We start from the raw sequence: 20518 nt of genomic DNA on the forward strand, positions 1-20518 counted from the left end.
AAGCATCTGTTCACAGGAAATTCAGAACTGAGATCACAAAAATTGCCAGAAGGAGGTAAATGCATGATTTTCCATTCAGAACCGTCTACCAAAAGGGACTGGTTTGGGAAGAACTTTTGATGAATATCACATGTGATATTCAAAGGTAAATAACCCTTACATTAGGAAATAAGTTAAGTCTGGATAATTGTGGTTTGATGTGATCTGTACTGTCAGTCATAGTTCTATTGCAATTCTCTTCTCAGATTATAAATGGGGGGATGAGGAGTGGTCATATTATTGACAGTAGCAGTTCAACCACTCAAGAGCCAACTGCACAGACAGAATTAGAGAGGAGGGATATGTCTTCCTTGAGCTACTTCTCAGTGAACTGATCTCCCCACCCCCCAACCCCCCCTGCCAGATTCAGGGTACCCACTAAGCTGCCATGTTTCCCAGATTCCTTCTTAGGCTATCATCCCATTCCTCAGGAATAAACCTCAGCTATACATAGATTATACTTGTTGCTTACAAGGAACTATTAGTAGCGTACTACTTTAATATGTTGTTAATTCACTGCTAAGAAATTGGTGACAATGTTGTACACTGTTAGGCCTTGTCACTCCAAATTATGGTATTTTTTTAAGGTTTATTCTCAACAACTTACCAGTGATGCTGCTGTTTCTGAGAAGGGGAAGGTTCAGCCCTTGATGCTTTCATTTCATCCACTGGCAATATATAAAAATAAGTTTTCTAACCTATTCCAGGAAGGATATTCTAGAAAGACTGCATATTTTCATCCTTTTTGTATTATATAGATATGTCCATAGCTTGTGTTCACATTAAGATCATATCCAGATCTCCCATGCTTATCTCAAAGTTCTTAGCTTTTGACCCATTATTGGTTGCTGTTGATGGTTGATTGGTTGATGTTAATGGCACTGTTGACAGTGCTCAGACTAAATTTAAGCAACCAGAGAGTTAAAACACACGTGTGGTTGTATAGATACAATACTTGCCAACCAACGGAGATTGCCAGCTATGCACATAATATTTCAGAGGTCAAGCTAAAGAAAAGTGTATTTGTCCCTCATATGTGAAAGCAAATATTTTTCAAGTGGAAATATCTAATGTGGTTTGATTTCCTTGATAGATTATAGGGAAAAATGTAATTTTCCTTAGAAGAATCTAATTAGCCATAGGACTACTTAGTGATTTTACTTTTCATTGTATTTATTTCAGTTGTTTTAAAGATATTCTGTAGTTATATTTTCTTCAAAAAGCCAATAGCTAATTCAGAGGTATTCACCAAGTCATTAGATATTTCTTGTCCTTCTTTATAAGACACAGTGAAACATTGTGACAAAAATATATAGAAAAATAACACATAGGTTATATTTTATTACACAATATGAAACAAGTAAAATAACCATGTCTATAGAATTTTGGACAATTTCATAGAAGAAATCTTGGCTTTATTGTCAAAATATATAGAGTACAACAACTGTTCATCTTCCCCATCCCGTCCAACTATCTCTCTTCTTTTAGGGGGAGGGGACTTCTTGATTATGTCAACTTCCTAGCTTCACATACATTTCCTGTTTCACCTGCCTCCCTTTCCCCAAAGAATCACACAGAAGCCTGAGTGATTCTTTATATATATAACTCAGACAACTTCACTCCTTTCTACAAATCTGTGCATTTGCCCCCTTGCACTCAATAACCTGTAAAGTATTTAAATCTAGTAAACTTGAAGTATAAATAATTTGGAAAATAGAGTATCTTAATGGTAATTTCTGTGTAGAAAACTTAGAAATAATAATTGCCCAGAAATAGGACACTATGTTGTGCTTTGTTAGTCTAATTTACAGTGAGCATTTAAATGCTAAAATCTCTTCAAGCACAGAGGCATGAGGGTGGCTCAGTCGGTTAAGCAACTGACTCTTGATTTCAGCTCAGGTCATGATCTCAGGGTCATGAGATTGAGCCCCGCATCAGGCTCTGTGCTGGGCATGGAGCCTGCTTGGGATTTTCTCTCTCCCTCTCCCTCTACCCCCCACCCACTGCCATGCACTCTCTCTCTCTCAAAAAACAAAAAACAAAAAACAAAAATTCTTTTAAGCATGTAGCTTAAGGCCAAGATCAGCCTAATAAGGATCCAATAATGGATTTTTTTTTTTTCTAGATTCATGGACCAACTTAATAAACTCAAACTTACAACTCAGAAACCATATGATATTTAGAATAAAACTATTGGTGTTAATAACTTCTTAAAATATGGGGCACCTGGCTGCCTATTTTAGAAGAGCATGCAACTCTTGATCTCAGGATCCTGAGTTTCAAGCCCCACGCTGGGGGTAGAGATTACTTAAATGAATAAGTAAATTTAAAAAAAAACTTAAAAAAATAGCTTCTTAAAATAATTTTTAATTTAGTGAATATATTTTATGCTACTTGAGCTAGAATAAGCAACTTGCATTTGGAATCACTCATCTCATAAACACTAATTGATAACCTAATTTTATTCACAATATTATATATTGAATTACCAAATATTTAATACTAAATTGTACCTACACACCAATATTTCAACAAACTTAACATCACTGATTCTGATGCTGAAAATAGAAGGTTATTATATGTGCTAACGAATTGACAGTAACTTTAAAATACCATCACTTGTAGGATACATTGCTATTTTAAGTAAAATAAATGTGAAAAAAATTGTACCTCTAAAAGTGATAAACTAGAGTAATACATAGACAAAAGTAAATTTAGGAAAAGACTTTCTGAAGAAAAGATCTGTATTTAAAAAAATAAATACTACATTTTTTAAATGTGCAAAGAGAAAATGATAAAAATCATTACAAGAAACGTTTTGGTAAAGTAATTTTGTGCTTTTCCATTACATTTACTTAGTACTGCTTTTATGCTTTTAACTATAAATTATTCAAGTTTCCCATGTTATTGACTAAGTTACTATTTTATATAGTTCTCAGCATCGCAAACATGCAGTATTTCTAGGAAGACCAGTGCTGTATTACTAGTGATAATTTTAAGCATTTATAGTAATTGATCAAGCCATTTCTCAGGGTAGATTTCTTTAAAATCCTTACTGTCTGCATTAACATAACTCTACTATCCAACACTCCGCATAAACATTATTTTACTCTTCCAAGAAATTCTTACCGAGGAAGAAAAACACGTAAGTTTGTTCCAGAAACTTCATGAAAATTCAGACACCCAACAATAGAATATTTAACCAGCTCTCCTGAAATACTATTCTCATCTCACAAATACAATCTCTTTCACTGAAACACCCACATATAATTGGGCCCCTCAGATCTTATAAATACCCTGTCCTTGACCTTCTTGCTCCAAGAAACTCCTAAGACTGTCAATAGTTCACTCCCTTTGCTGCAGTAGCAGTAAACCTATCTTTACTTAACAGGTTATTTTGGTCGTCTTTCTGGAGAGGGGGACAGGAGACAGCGCACACTACTTAAAAAACAGCTTAAGATTATTATTGATTTACTTGCTATGAGATTTCTATAAAATAAAAGAGCACTAGCATTGCTGTTTTGTTACACTCAGCAGCTTGCCATATGGTAAACATACATTAGAAGACAATTAAGGGTGAAAAGGGACCGCTTTTCACACATAACACAACTACAGAGTGTGAAAATATTGAGGGGTGTTTATGAAATCAGTGGATGCTGAAACATAAGCTACTTCTTCACAAGACATAAAGAATTTTGCAAGGAAAATATAACCCGCATTTTAGTTCTTTTTTAGAGATCTAATTAGTATGTCTTTTAAAGAAAAACTGTCTAAGATTTAGATTAGTTTTATGTGAATTTTAGTTACACAAAATCTTCAGCTTATAAATCAGGCAAAAACCTTTTAACTCTTGCCACTCTCACATATGGTGATGTAGCTTTAAATTAGCTATCACAGCAGATCACTATTTATATTAAAAGCACGTCCTCGATTTAGTTGAACATACAATTCCATGAGACTGTTATAATGCCTGGAAGATTTGAATCTTTACTCATAAATGTGTGAAAAATATTTTTGTATAGAAAAAAACCACACAAATGGGACATCGAGATTCAAGTTAGAAAGGCACAGGGGATTTGCTACAAATCAGAACTGATTTATTTTATTGAAATATAACATACATTTGGAAAAAATCCACAAATCATCAGCTTACAGCTCAGTGAAAATCTAGGAAGACAACTGTGCAATCAACACTCAGATGAAAAAATAGAGTATTACACCTATCTTGGAAGGGCCCCCTGTTTCCTCTCCTTCCTATTGCCCCTCAAAGATGTTTTCATGAAGATGTTTTGGTGTTTTCATAAGTGTATACTTATATTAAAGTTATACTTTAAATAGTTTACATCATGGTGATTATGCCTCAATAAGTAATTTACAAAAAATAAATAATGGGTTCTCTGTCTCTTTCGCTCTTAAATAAATAAATAAATAAAATCTTTTAAGAAAACCGTATCAACATGTCTACATTTAATACTACTTATCACAATAATTAAAGAACTTCTTTTCTATTCCCAGGATTAAATATCTAGCATATGGGTAATAGTTTCCACCCAAGGTGAAGAAAGCTTTATATTGCTTTGCATCTTTTCTAATATGTACTTAAATCTAATATGTACATAAACTTGAGTCAAACATAATTTTTGATCTAAATTTGCTGACCTAGTACTCATGCCCCACTTTTTTTAACACAATATACACAGAAGACATTAGAATTCACTCAGTTTAAAATGTAAAGCACCATAAAACTTTATTTCTAAAAACAAAACAACACACTTTTACCAAAACATGAAGTATCTACACTGAGAATCCTGTGTACAATCCAAAACCATACCTTGAAACAACAGAGTGGAGACACTAGAAATTATAGAGATGAGCTCAAGGAAGAAAACAAGAACTAATATATGGAGCATCTACAGGGAGATTTAAAGTACTCAATAATTAAAATTGAATTATGAACTAGCTATGCTCTGTTCAGTCTTACAAAATATAAACTGAGTTTAGAAAGATTAAGTAACTTGTTCAAGAGTACATAATCAAGGAGTGGCAAAATCATTTCTGGCTAATATATATGTTTTATTAAGACTAAAGACAAAGCACTTAAAAGATAATATCAAAAAGAGTGTGAATACAGCAGTTACCATCTTACTCATAACTTCCTTTAACCAATTATCTATCCTTACTTTTCTAACCTCTTAAGGCAGAGGTCAAAACAGTACAGTATGTAGGTAAAAATTTGGGCTACATTTCTATAAATACAATCAATCCTGGAAACAGCTCCTTATGTTTGGTCTTAATTTGAGTTCTGCCATCATTAGATACTAACACAAGAATTTGGATACAATACATTTCTTTGTGCATAGATCCCTGGAACCACTTGAGAAAGAAGGCAAGTGAGAAAATGAAAGGAGTAAATCCAGTAAAGGTAAGTTAATGAACAAGCTACCACTATTGGCAACTGGGCTTAATATCACCAGAAGCCGCCAAAAACTGTAGAGAACGTGCTGCAGAATTTTCCCACCGAGTGGCAGGGAATTGAAGAATTTATCTACAACTCCTGACCCTACATCTAAATATTGGAGAAATTATCTACAACTCCTGGGTTTGAGAGCCTCCAGGGCATTGACTTACATGCACTTCAAGCTTGCCCTGTGTGACTGATGGCCTAGCGTCCTCCTCCAGCCAAGAGAAATCTCCAGAGCAGAGATACAGTTGTTGCTGTGTATAAGACCTCTCTGCAAACTACCTCAGGTGTAGTGGGAAAATGACAGCTTGTGCTACTTATTTTGCCCCGTTTTTTGGTGAAAAGTGTCACTGTCATTCTTAATGGATCTCTGGCTTCATTTGTAGCTAAGATCTAAGATGTGCTCAGTGTTGGTGGCTCCCAGAGCATCCCTTCACAGAGACAGCAGAAACCTAAAATTGTTCATCTCTTTTGGGTTTGCTCTATGGTGTTTAATCATCTTTTCAGACTCTACATACCCCTGAGTGGGCTGGCTAGAGAACTGTTTTTCACACATATATTTTCCACTTGAATTATAACCTATTACACTTCTCGTAAAATATGAATAAATTCAACCACATTGGGAAAGGTGGGCCTTGATGATAAATGAAGGCAAAAGGAACTGTTTGTGTCAAGATTGCTTAGTCCAAGTAAATAAGATAGTCACAAGTTGGGTATAGTGAACTAAGGTGTCAGGTGGTTTAGGCCACTTAATATCTGACAGCAAAGCAAGAACAAGTATAAAATAGACTATGTAAACTGTGTCAACTGAAACAGAAGAAAGTAACTCACAGGAAGAAAATAGAGAGCACGAGAATATTTTCAGATAGCTATGGGATCATGGCCTCCTACAGAGGTACCAGGCAAGGGTGACTCTGACATTTAAGAGTTCTTATATTAATATACCTGTCTCTAAATGTCTAATGTCAATGACTATAAATAGTGCTCCTTTAACTAGGTTGAGATACATATGCCCATATTATTTAAAAGATGTACATCCTCAAGAAATAATTTGGATAGTGCCTTACAAATGACCCGGAATTTAGTGGCAAGGGCCTTAGGCCTCCTCATGGCTGACACACTTATCAAGTGATTGAGTAGGGCTGCTAGTTGTAGAATCTCTGCCTCATGCAGAAGAAGCCGTTTTTGCAGTACGCAGTCTCTGATAGACGCATAGTAGTGAAGCTTGTAAAAATCAGGGGGGAGTGTATACGACAAAGCAGTTGAGCAGATGTCAAAGAGCAAACTTACTTTCATATTGTTAAAGATCTGATCCAACCGCTGTATTTTGATCAAAGTCTCTTTTAAATCTCATTAATAGATTATGAGAGAGAACTTGGCTGAGTAAGCCTTTGAAGAGAAGCTTTGAATTGTCAGAACAGTCTCTAGATCTAATGTTCCCCTGCATTGGAACCTAGATGTTCTGAGAGGCTGCTAATGTGTCAGAACTAGCTCAGTCTCCAGTCTATTAAGTAAGGCCTGTGTAGGGTATGTGGGCTTCCAGTGCCATTTAATCTGTTCACCGTGAATATAGAACATGGATCTAGGTGGTTCCTGGTGGTCACTGAAGCATATGATGCAAAGAAAAGACTGCTTAAGTCATAATCTCAATGAAATAATGTTATTTGAGTGTGACTTTATTAATGATATCAAGAAACCGCAGATTGTTTGGCATATGGTTAACTATCTCCTAAATTTGATATGCATGTCATTAAAAATTCAAACTCAATTTACTCTTCTATTTTTTTCTCTGTGTATTTATTTTGTGGAGTTGACTTATTGAGACTTCTGTTAATGAGTAAATATATTCAACAATCTGTTTTGGAGAAGCAACATGAAAACAGTCATAAGAACCACAAGTTCTATGATAACAACTATGTCCCTTCAATTTATGACAAGGGATAGCTCTATTTTGCCCCAGATTTCACTTGGAGATGTATTTAGTTAAAGCAATGATTATCCTTCTTACTTAACTTTGAAGATGTTGATACTTCTCCTCATCTGAATAGCTTTCCTATATAGGTCTGCCATGGGTTTTGTTTGCACGGTTTGTAGACCTTTTCCAAAAATGATCAGTTTCTGCTTTGGATTTTTCCCTCTTAAGGATTTTAACTTTTATTTCTTTTTTTAAGCAAAATATTGTTTAAATCTAGCAGCCCTGTGTTTGATGCTTTTTACTAATGTGTTTCCCACATATCAATGTTTCTTGCCTATCAAAGTTGTCAAATTATTTTTTAGGCACCCTTTAAGCAAAATCTAGTGCATCTGATGCTCAGATTTTCTCCATTACTCTAATTTTTCATGACAGTTTGAAATTCTTTTACATTCTATCAGACTGGGCTAATACATAGAGGGACTTCAGTGAACATGACCTAGATATCATTCATAAGAAAGAGGTTATCATACCACCAAACACACATGCAGTTTGGAGATGTCACAAGAGACATTATCATAGTTTCCACTGAAATTTACTTCTTTACTAGTGTGAACTTTACTTAATGAGGAAATTATTTACCTTTTTTCCCCCACTGCAACATTTATCACTTCCTAACATAGGAAAGTGTTGTGAAGCACTGTTAAAAATACAGCTTCCTCATGTTATTATACAGACCACTAGTAAACATTTTCCTGATCTAACCGTGTGGTCTAATTTCCATTAAAAATATGTGAGCCCTTATTCTCAACAAACCTGGTACTAAGTAGTTTATGTATTTTATGTCACTGAATCTTCACCTCAAATCTCAAAGGTACAATATTACTGGTTTTCCCATATTACAAATAAAAAATCCTGATGCTTAGAGAGAGATTAAATAATTTGTCCAAAATCACAGAGCTATGGAATTTGGGGCAATTACTTAAAATCAAGTCACTAGACCTCAGACATCTTGCTCTTAATCATTGCATTACACTGAGTCCAAAAAGGTTCTTCAGTGATTATGACATTACTTTTATTCCATTCTGTCATAAACTGCTAGTAATGAGTACCTAGTAAACATATGGATTCACTTCTCCTTTTTAGGTAAAGTAAAAATGTAAGTAAAAATTTTTATTATTCTTTGTAAATTGCATACTCTCCACCAACAGATAGATATAATCGTATCTTTTATTTACTTTGAGGTCTTTCTCAAGATTCCTGTCTTTGAAACTCCTTTTTAAATTATCTTTACCTGATAATATCTTCCAAAGTTTACACTGTATACCAGTTTTTAAAAAAAATTTAGTATATCATTATTTTTAATTTCTGTCAGTTAGTTCTCCAGTAATTTCATATAATGATTTTTTTATCAGCTTTACTGAGTTATAATTAGCATAAAATAAAATACACAATATAATGTGTGTATACACACACACACACACACACGCACATACACATATATACAGGTATTTCTAGCTGAGTAATTGAACAATTCTATTATGGCACATTATGACTAAGCGTTCTATTTTTCTTTAGACAGTGAAACCACTAAAAATATTCTCTGGCATATCATCTTTTTAGAATAATGACTTTGTGAGCACACCTGATGCTATTTTTGTGATAGTGTTTCCTTAGTGACATTGTAATATCAGATTCATATTTTTCATAGGACTTACTACATTACATCTCCAGTGGACTTGTATAAATTTAACATTTCCCATGGCTTTAAATATGAGTGAAAATGTTATTTTGAAAAGAGAATTTTCTTATCCATTTTCAAATTTTCAAATAAAAACAATAAATGTCAGGGCGCCTAAGAGGCATAGTCAGTGAAGTGTCTGACTCTTGGTTTCAGCTCGGGTTGCGATTTCATGGAGGTGAGATCAAGCCCCACATGGAGCTCTGAGCTCAGCATGGAGTCTGCTTGAGAATCTCTCTCCCTCTTCTCTGCTCCTCCCACTCGTCCTCTCTTTCTCTCTTTAAAATAAATAATTAAAAAACAAAACAAGAGCAACTCTCTCCATAGTTAGAAATGTTAGTATTTAAGTCCCTATGCCAAGTCAAATATGTAACAGGCACTAGAGGGAATTAAAAACAAGGTACACAAGAAAAAGAAAATGTAAGATTATGTGGACTATGGGGATAAATCTCAGATATCATGGTACACTTCTTAAGTAGATTAATAAAGCATGCAGTTATGACCTAAGGCTATTAAGGCTGGTTCATTGCATAGAAAATATACATACGCCAGCATTTTCCTTATTGTCTAATATGCAGCAAATTTTCTAAAATGTAAAAGCTAATGTTTGTCCTTTTAAGCCTAAGAAGTTTATTATCAAGGATCTCAATATTGAAAGGAAAAATTCTGAATAAAAAAACCCAGTATTTTTCAAACAGCATTTTATGATTTGGAAGTCTATCACTAATCTATTATTTCTCCTGCATGGCTAATATTCTAAATTTAAATTCTAAGACATGACTTCTAAGTGTCATAAATAGTGTGAAAAATGTCTTTTAAAAATTGGTTCAGATTACTAAATGTTATTTTGGATTCTGGATGATCATATTCCATTTTAATTAGACCCCAGAAATTGCAGTGAAGTTTATATTCTTATGGATGAATATAGTGAAAATCCTAATTAAGTCCATCTAATATGATTCTTGTCTAAGGATAATAAATTTAAATCTTTCAGGTTCATTGTTTTGACACATGTTAACCTATCTTTCAAGCCTGTCACAGTGCATTCATTTGCTTATAAAATCTGTTTCAGTTGTACTTATAAAACTTTTCACCAATGCTTCACAACTCATTTAATATTATTTTGGAAATTGTAAGGTAACAATGTGCAGAAACTTCTCTGTGTGACATTATCACCTACGCTATATACTATGGTGTCAATTAATAGCATGTCTGTTTATGTTTTTGAGTCTGTTTATGAAGTGTGTTAAATGTAAATCTCAAACTCAGAATGTTTGAGTCTGTTTATGAAGTGTGTTAAACGTAAAGCTTATGTTCTTACGGTCAACTCAAAAATAAATATAAAGCTAAGAGAGATTGACCATTTACTGTTATCTCATTTTATATCAGGAAAACAAAATCCCAAGAAATTAAACAACATGTATAAATTTCTACAACTAGTTGGATGGTGATCAGGGAGTAGAACCAGGATTTTCCTGCCTCTCAACCTAGAGCTCATGGTGCCATGTACTTTCTATGCAGCATGGAGTGTTCTCTGCATAAAGCCTGGATTCCTGGACTCTCCCTTCCTCTCTGTCTCCATCCAACCTGGAAAGGCAGAGACAGAGTAGATTTAAAAATAAATGTTTCCTGCTTGGGACCTCACCTATCTTAATTTTCAAGGAAACTAGCAGTTAACAGCATTAGAAGGAAGGGGTCCCTGAAACTGGAAGCCATAATCCATATTATGCAAAATACTTAACTTCCTTTGGCCACTGTATCAGGGAATCTTACTGTGAATATAGGTGTATAACTCCCACCCATAGACTTCTGTCTGTAATTTTTATTTCATGTAAGAAGAAATGAGTCATTTGTGTAAAACAAGATAATAAAGTGAATCTGAAATTAAAAAAATTATTGGTTTTTGAAACTGAAAAGTTTTCAAAATTTACAAATTATGAGTAAATGTTAATGGAAAGTAATGATTGCTTCAACCATATTAAATATGTATTGAGACTTAGATCCTGTTTGCTTCTCTAAGCACAATTTTTGGAATATAGCAGTAGTTCAAAAAATAAATGCTGTCTATACATTTACATAAACTGTGAAATGTATCCTTTTGCCTTTATGTTTTTAAATTAGATATTAACATTCCAAGGACTTGTATAATAATGTAAAAACTGAATTCTTCTTTTTAAAATTGATTGCCTTCTGTATTTCAAGGCTCACAAATACATTTATCTGATTATTTTGTAAATCCACATATATTTACAGAGACTTCCCAAACCATTATTCTACTTTTTCCTTCATTTTCCTGCTAAATACTCACTGTCTAATCCGTGGTCTAAAAAATGTTTTCTGCAAAAGAACATAATAAATATTCAGGCTTCACAAGCTGTGCATTCTTTATTGCAACAACAACTCGGCCATTGTAATGCAAAAGCAGTCATAGACAATATGTAAATAAAGGAGCCTCACTGTGTTCCAACAAAACTTTATTTATGGAATCTAAAACTTGAATGTCTTATAATTTTCACATGCCGTGAAATGTTATTCTTTTTGTGTGTCTTTTCTTTCTTTCTTTTTTTTTTACACCAACCAGCATAAAATAATGACTTTCCAATGTTTTTATTTTGACCCCAGAATGAATACGATATTTTACCTTATGACTGACTGTACATTTATGTATCTGTTTGTATCTATGTGTATAAGAATTTCTGTAAGAATTTCATGAAACCATTTGCAAACTTATTAAGTGTAAACACTCTGATATTTCCATTCTGACTATTCTATTCTGTTCTACGCTATCCTATTCTATGTAATTATGTGTTTGTAGAATTGGGCATGATCTATGAAATGACTTCACAACCCACTAATAGCTTGTCAATTACAGCCAAATATTTGCTGCCTTACAATAACCCCTGTTTTGTAGCATGGATTAAGTTGTTGAGATTTATAATTTAATGCTGGCCTCTCTTTCTATCCCCTTAGACTGTCACTTCTCTACCAACAGAGCAAGCAACATGCAGTATCCCATTTATATAATATGTACTTATGTTTCCAACAATGATTTTATCTTTAAACCAAAAAAAAAAGGAGTGTGTTACTATATCTGCTTATGTAGATAACGATACTATTAGTAGATACAGGAAGGTAAAGTGATATCAATGTATACATACTTCTGACAGCATATCATTATTTACTGTTTTATAAACTGATTTTTTACCTCAAAATTATTAATATTATGTATATTTTTGGAGAAAATTATTCGTATTGATTGTTATATTACATTTTTAATGTATTTTTTCCTGAAATTCCAATTGGTAGGGATTAAAGATACTACCAATTATGGGCTCTTACAATTATTTCTATAGGAAATATTTTTATATCAAAATTATGCATTTAGAATCATTTTCCCTAAAAGCAATGACTAGAAACAAAATTAGAATGTCAACAGTTATGATTTATTTAAGACTATTGATAATGTATCTATGAGTTTTTTAAGATGCTTTTGTTAGGTTGAGAGTTCTCTATTATTCCTAGTTTGTTAGGTTTTAGTGTTTTTATCATGAAAAGGTGTTGGATTTTGTCAAATGCTTTTTTGGTATGAATTGAGACAATCACTTTGTTGTTTTTTCTCTCACTCTATTAATGTGGTATATTACATTGATTTTCTTAGGTTGAACCGATCTTGAAAAAGTTTATTAATTAGAAAAAATCAATTGATCATTGCTGGGAGTATTCCTGAAGTTTATATTTTATTCCACTGATTTACATATTTATCCTTTTACTATATTACCTTATCTTGATTAGTAGCTTTATAATTATCTTGAAATAAATTAGTGAGAATTCTAAAACTTTCATCTTCTTTTTCAGACTTGTTCTGACTCTTCTAGTTTCTTCACCTTTGGAGAAAGATTGTGGATTTGGTTTGTCAATTTCTGCAAAATAAGCCCCGGGTGTGGTGGGTGTGTGGAAGTTTTAATTTTAATGAAAAAAATTATGTTTTTTCTTTACTGACATTATATACACATGATTTATCAGCATGAATCTTTAAACAAGTATTAACATTCATTAACTTGCAGATGTTATAAAAATTAGCTACCTATCTAATAAATAGTAGAGGTAAGACTCACAATTTTAGTAAATGCATATTTTTCTTTACTTGATATTCACAATAAATACTTTTTCATATGGGTGGAGTCATGTAGTTGTTTAATCATTGCTCAATTGTATACACTTATATTTGAAATAATATGTTCTTGAATCCTTTTCAAAAGCAATTGTTGCCAGCTGTAGCCAATTTGTCTGTTAGTACAATAGAATTGAATACAATTTTCAATTAGTTAAACTAATGTGCCAAATCCCATCCTTACACACACACACACACACACACACACACACACACACCCCTCAATTGCAGATGTCAAGGATTAAACATGAAGATATTATATGTGAGAATGATTGTTTATAATTCAAAAGTAAAGAAGACCAATTTGCAGTCTAGTACAAGTACTCCTTGAGTAATCAAAATGTTGATGTTATCTAGTAGCTGAATGAATACCTATTCCTGTCTTTAAATTTTTATCTTGTTTTTGTTGAATGAAATATAATTATCATTAGGAAATTTGCATCACTGCTGCTTTTCACTTTTAATCCCAGTTTTTAATTGACTATATTTCTAACATTATGCTTCAGGCTTAGGATACAGTTCATGTCTAATGGGATCTGACTAGTAAAAGCCAATTCTAAAGATTTTACCAATCAAGAAATACAAAATTTGGTGCACATACACCAAATATTATAAAATAGCATTTGTAAATAGAAAAGCTAAAAACTTAGTCAAGGTCATCTGAAAAGTCCTTATACTGTAGTTTATACTTATACTGTAACTGACAGTTACATGAACATTTCATTTCCTAAATTATTTTCACAGAGAAATTTATCTTTAGTTAAATTTATCTTAAGACTCTATTTGATATATAAATGTTAAAATAGACTGTCAAATAGTTGTGCAGTTCATAGTGAATGAATACAATTTTTGGAGATTGTTATTCTTCTTTATAAGGAAAATAAAATACTTAGATATTACTTTGAATCTTTTAGATACAGGGTCTACATAATTTCATAGGTAAGGGGATATGACAGCCACAATATTTTATTTTTTATTGAGGTTCAATTTACATAAATTACACAGACCTTATATATTCATAGGAATCTATCAAGAGGCATAATATTTTTATCACCCCAAAGAATCCTTTCTGTGCCTTTCCTGTCACTTTGAACCTCACTCACCATAGGCAAAAAAAATATTCTAATTTCATTCACCAAAGATTATGTTTGCCAGATCCAGAACTGCACAGCAATGAAATATTATATCATGTATTCTTTAGTGTCTGAATTTTTCTCTCAGCATAATTTTTTAAAAGATTTTTTTCGAGTTGTATATATTAGCTGTCCATTCCTTTTTATTGCTGAACAGTATTCCATTATATGTATACCGAAATTTATTTATATGAGTAATAAAAATCTGAGTTTTTTTTCCTGGTTTCAGGCTTCTATGAACCTTTTGTACAAGTGTTTTTATTTCCTTGTGTTTTCATTTCTCTTGTGCAAATACGTAGATGCGTAATCATCAGGTCAGAGCAGAGCTGTAACAGCACCCTAAACTTGCTTCAAGCTTATGCAGTCTTTGCTTGCTGAACCAAGTCCCTTGAACTGTAACAGAACTAACTTACTTTGCTTAAGATTTGCAGACCACTGGCCTTGAGGAGTGAAGGACCAAACTTTCCCAGAAGGTAGCGCCTGCTTCACAGCTGCCACTGATACCAGCAAGTCTGTTCAGGGTCATGCAGACACATAGATGACTTACTGCCTGGGCGCCGGCTTCTCCTCTATGGAGACCCCTCCCTTTCCCCATATCTTTCCATTTAAAACCCTCCAGCCTCCCTTGGATGGGGAGGATGGTCTTTGAGACTTAGTCCATCATCTCTGCAGGCTGCCCGCTTCCTGAATAAAACAACCTTTCCTTCTCCACCATCACTTGTGTCCCAAGTAATGATTTTTGAGCAGTCCGGCAGCCAAACCTGAGTTCGGAACTAGTTCTCTGGTAACATAGGTAAACGTTTAACATTATAAGAACTTCTAAAACATTTTCTAATCTGGTGATACTATTTTGCAATCTACCAGGAACATAGAAGAGTTCTTGTTGCTCCAAATTCTCACCAGGTTTTGATGTTGTTCATAAATTTCCTTTTTGCCTTTCTACTATGTATGTAGTGTCAGGAGTTCACATGGCCCGAGAGAGAGCTTATTGAGCTCCCAAGTGTTGGAGTAGCCGATTAAAGCAACAAGTCAAAAATGAAAGAGTTAAGCCTTCAGTCACTTACTGTGATGGTGATGGTGCAAGAGACTAAAAGCAAGAGACTAAAAACACTCTGACTGTCCCCGTTATATTTCCCTCCATGGAACTGTGCACTGATTGAGGGTCATGTGGCTCAACACTGTGTTGATTTCCTCACTGTTGAGAGAGCCTGAACAAGTCTGGTACTCTGGAGTCTGGTAGCTTTATGGATTTTGGGGGTGGAGGTATAGAGGAAGGGCTAGGAGTGGAAGATACTGGGTACTGAATCTGGGTGCAGAATAGTATCTCCATGATTTCTCTTCTTCTCCTACCCAATAAATAGGTCTCAGCAAATGCACCTGAGGAAGATCTCTGTCCAAAACTTCAGATAAAGAGACCTAGGAATGAAGGCATCAGGACTGGGAATGCAAATTTTTGTGCTTTTGCTGCTGCTACCTCCGTTTATATTACAAAACTCTGAATACATTATGATTGTTTTTGCTTTCAATTTCTGGTTATCTTTTAAAGAAATAAAAAAGAATAAAATATTGTCTTTTATATCTATCTCACATATATACCATTTTCAAAATATTTTTTGTCCTTAATGGTTTTGAGTTTCCATTTGGTGTTATCTGACCCTGTTTGAAGTGTATCTTTTAGCATTTCTTGTAGTCAGGACTATTGGTCACATTCTCTGAGTTCTTATTTATCTTGCTTTGTCTTTATTTTTAACAAATATTTTTGCCTGATAATGAATTATAATTTGACAGATTTTTTTTTCAGCACTTTAAGGGTACTGTTCCATTGTGTTCTCTCAGGCATCAAAATCATAATATTGGAGCAATGCTGTCAAAAGTATTTCTGTTGCCTATGTCAACAATATAATTGTATTTTGTGTTATAATGCTCAATATTGGATAATTATAATCTTTGATAATTTTAGCTACTAAAGAACAGTTATATTTTAAAATATGGTTCAATTGTTATCACCAATAGAATGATACCAGAATGGGCCCTTTCTGGAAAACTCTTTAAGTAATAGAAAGAGCATATCTAGGTGATTTACCTTTTTCTAGAGTGAGCGCATTTGGGCATCATTATCATGCAATAGTATATTATTATAGTATCAGTACAATATATTGCTTCCAAGTGGCCTAACAACTGTTTGAGTTAAACTTGTGGTAACTGGTTCCTGATGATTTTGAAAACAATAAAAATGAATAAGCATCTTATACTTGTTAATGTTCTGAAAATTATGATCTTGAGCCCAACTAAGTTAATAGTGCTTCTTTGGATATTGAAAACTATGTTGAATTTTGTTGGCTCATAGAACATTTGCTACCTGTTACATTGAGTAAGATACATGGAAATTATAGTTGGAGTTGAAAATTATCAGTACTTGTATACTCTGAGAGAAACTCTCCAGAGATCAGAGCAGCATTGATTATAGTATTAATATTTTAGATATTGTTTACTTTCAGGAGAAATCTTATTGGCAATTTATTTGAGCTAAATAATTGATGGTCCTGGTTGTATCAGTTTCCCCAGAATATTACAGGCTTGTTTGTATTTATTTGTATTTCCAAGCATACAGCATATCCCTTTTATACTGAACTAGTCACAATTCACTGAAAATGTCTAATTCTCTCAATTCTGTGAAATTTTTCCTATTATTACATCTGCTTGGAAAGACCCAACCTACTTGCTGCTATTGAATACCAATGGACCATTCAAGGCTTCACTCCAGTATCACTCCTTGTATGTATAGAGTGTTCCAGTTTCTGAAGCGGAGTTCACCAGTTCTTACTTTTTGCCACCAAAACAATTATGACATGTTCATGCTTTTAAAATATATTTATGTTTCTCTTTAAAGACATAGGTTTGAGAGGTCTGGGGAAAAGTACCTGTGTAAAATAACTTAAACACTCGAGTCCGCGTCAGTATTCAGTATCTAACCTTGACCTTCTTAACTTACTACATCTCAGCAAGCTTGTTTTCTCATATGAAATGAAAGCTAACTTCCATGACCTCTTATAGAGTTGTTGTTAAGATTATATGGCCTAATAAATATAAAGCACCTAAAACAGTAGGAACATAATAAGCCCACGGTAAATGTTATTGCAATGTTTCAGAAACACTAGGTGTCTCCACTTTCTAACACAGGCTTTTTCAAAGTGCAATTAAGCAGACTCTTTACCATTTATCTCAATGATAACTGGTAAGTGAAAAGAAAAAAAATACTTAAAAATTATTTAAATGACATTTGATTATATTTTGCAATGACCAAAATGAAATGTTCAGTCTTTCAATTATTGCTGGATTGTCAAGTATAAATTATTTCAAACAAACAGGGCTCAAATTAGAACTCATAATCACCAATCGTTATTTCATGATTTCTGAATTTATCCAACAATTGATTGAAGGCACAAAGTGAATATTGCTAATGCACACATAAATAAGGTTGGGAAAACAATCATCATGGAAATGTAATTGCATTTTCACATTTATTTGTAAAATATTTCAAAAATTCTTATGTGAGGTATTCTTTTTAAGTAATTCTGTTTCATGAACATTGCCATAATCTTAAAGAAATAACTGAAAAAAACTGGATTTAATTTAGTAATTTATGTGAAGTTAGGGAGAAAGTACTATATTTGTTGAATGAAAAGCAAAAGAAAGAGAAAGCAGCCCTACTCTGCAGTGAAAGCTCCTACATAAAATTTTACTTAAACACAGATATATGTGTCACTTTTATTTATAAAGTTGCTTAATGCTTCTTCAAAAGTAATGGAAATAATGTTTTTAAAAAATGAAGCAAAGGATCTACTAAGCACTAGTGTTTTTATATGAGGGTTTGGACTGAGTGATATTTACTTCATTTAAAAATAATATTAATTTTCTAATGAAAATACATATTTTTCACTTAAAAACAGGGGTATCACTTAATTATTTTGTGATTTGATATTAGGTCCACAATGAAAGGCAACTATGCAGAAGGTAAAGCTCAATCACAAGGAGGATTTTCCCCCAAAGAGAGACCTTCATTGGCAAATACTCCTTTGGAGTAAAATGGTAGCCAGTGTCTACTGGGTTATACAGCACAGTTCAGAGAATCATTGCAGCAATTTTCCACTTGGATAGATTATTTTAGATTGCTTCTTTCATCTCAAGTGAACGTGATTAACAAGATGAAAGACAATACTAAAAATTGTTCAAAGGGCTTTAAAAGTCAGTAGTGAGAACAAATTAACTATTATATAAAGTAGCTGATTTCTGTCATCATAAGAATCACTCCTCTTAAGTGGAATCTATTCATTTATCAGGCACATATTTGAGGATTATCTTTAAAAGCAGATTAGAAAAAAATAATTTACAGAACTTAAACTTTTTATGGGGAAAATATTAACAATCTCCTTACTGGTTTATTTTCAGGCTTACTTTCCTTACAGTTTAACTAATGAGTAGAAGGATATAAATTTTCTGAAGTCACTAAAACATGAATAAAATCAAAGGCACTGTAAAGATTGGGCACTTAAAAATAACCAATTCACATTCTTAAGTCCAAACCTTGGTCCTCTTGTTGACCAGAACAAGACCTTTTCTTTTATTCTGCTCATATAATCCTATTTCAGAGCCCTGGGTAGGATACCATTTCTCAGAATGATTATACTTATTTTTTTTCCCACAGTCCACTTCATGTTTTTCATTTCATACTGCTTTTTCATTTGACAAAACTGACAGGATACAAATAAAAATGAAAAAATCAAAATCTACCTAATGAACGCATCCTCAGAATTTTTTAACCCCGTATGACTTATTAATATATTGACTCTTAATTACATTGTTATAACTAGTACTGCTACTTTTACTACTACTTAAACTTTTATGTCTGCAAAATTTGACTCCCTGTAGCAAAATGTAGGTTAGCGCCCTCATCACCTGTAGCCAATGATGTCAGTGCTCTGCCAGGATCCCTTGGATGTCTGTACCATTTTCATGCACACGGGCTCCTGGTGTGCTCTCATTTCCCATGGCGGGCACTTGTTTCTGATTCTCAGAGGGCTTCTACACTGTCAGAGCTCAGATACGGAGCATGGGAATTGCTTGAGCAATTATTCTCTCTAGGATGCTGCCCTGAACCAATGACCTTTGGGTGTGGGAATTTAAATATTTCTGCTGTACTGCCCCAAACAGAACAATGATGTGACCCTGCCACTGACTCTAAAGCTCCCTTGTGGGACTGAGGCAAAATTATGCATTGGGGTCTCAGACTTGATGTTGTACTTTTGCTCGGCTCTCTTCTCTTCTTTGTCTCAGCCCGCTTTCTCTATTAGCTTGTCCTCTAAATAGATCACTTTCCAAACAAAACTTCCAAGTCTGATTCTGTGGAACACAATTTAGACCAATACCAAATTCCAACTTCCTTCTCCTTTTCTTGATTTTACTAACCGTTTGTAAAAGCTAAAAGTTCAATTTCCCTACCTTCTTTATAGCTCAACTAACCTAGAGACTTTCAGAATCTTAGGCTTGACTTTATTAAGACTGTGAAATAAAGGAAGCAACAACCTAACCATGGTTCTTGTAATGAGAGACAAATAAACTTGCATTCATGTTAGAAATTAGCTAGAAATTTGAATATTTCTGAATAGATTATGTTTTTGGAGGAAAGACACATATTTTCTACTTCTTTATGTCTTTTTATTGCTTTCTGTAGCATAAAAACTATTATTATGCATGTCTAGGGAGACTATTATGTGTAATTATTATATATTGCATGTTGATAAGTAAAAAGCCCTTCAGTTATTATAAAATATTATTTATTGGTTTTATGCATGTATAATTTCCTTCTTTTCTCATCAGAATAAAAACTGGATGAGGGCAGGAAATAGATTTTTATCACTTTGTCCGTTATGCCTAGAAAATGTCTAAAGCATATTAAAAATTCAGTAAAAACTTGCTTAATTAATTGAATTAATTGAAAAATAAACTATACACATAAAACAAGGTAAATGGCATGGTACTTTTGAAGCTTTCAAGGTAACAT

At 33.3% G+C, this 20518-nt stretch overlaps 1 long non-coding RNA gene across 2 annotated transcripts in view; it reads left to right on the plus strand.

The window, feature by feature from the left end:
* The window catches only part of LOC141370714 (uncharacterized), a 416025-nt gene extending 399981 nt beyond the window's left edge, over positions 1-16044 (plus strand). The window contains exons 5-8 of one of the 2 annotated variants that reach the window (XR_012374991.1): positions 17-145; positions 5400-5461; positions 13009-13061; positions 15819-16044. This is a non-coding gene — a long non-coding RNA (uncharacterized lncRNA). Of the gene's footprint in view, positions 1-16; positions 146-5399; positions 5462-13008; positions 13257-15818 lie in introns of those variants that run through there. The other variant, XR_012374990.1, reaches the window with a different exon arrangement.
* Positions 16045-20518: the final 4474 nt, after the last annotated feature.

This window comes from Callorhinus ursinus, unplaced genomic scaffold (assembly GCF_003265705.2).
Source record: "Callorhinus ursinus isolate GAN/ISIS: 27379988/994484 unplaced genomic scaffold, GSC_fseal_2.0 scaffold2, whole genome shotgun sequence".
Taxonomy (NCBI): Eukaryota; Metazoa; Chordata; class Mammalia; order Carnivora; family Otariidae; genus Callorhinus; species Callorhinus ursinus.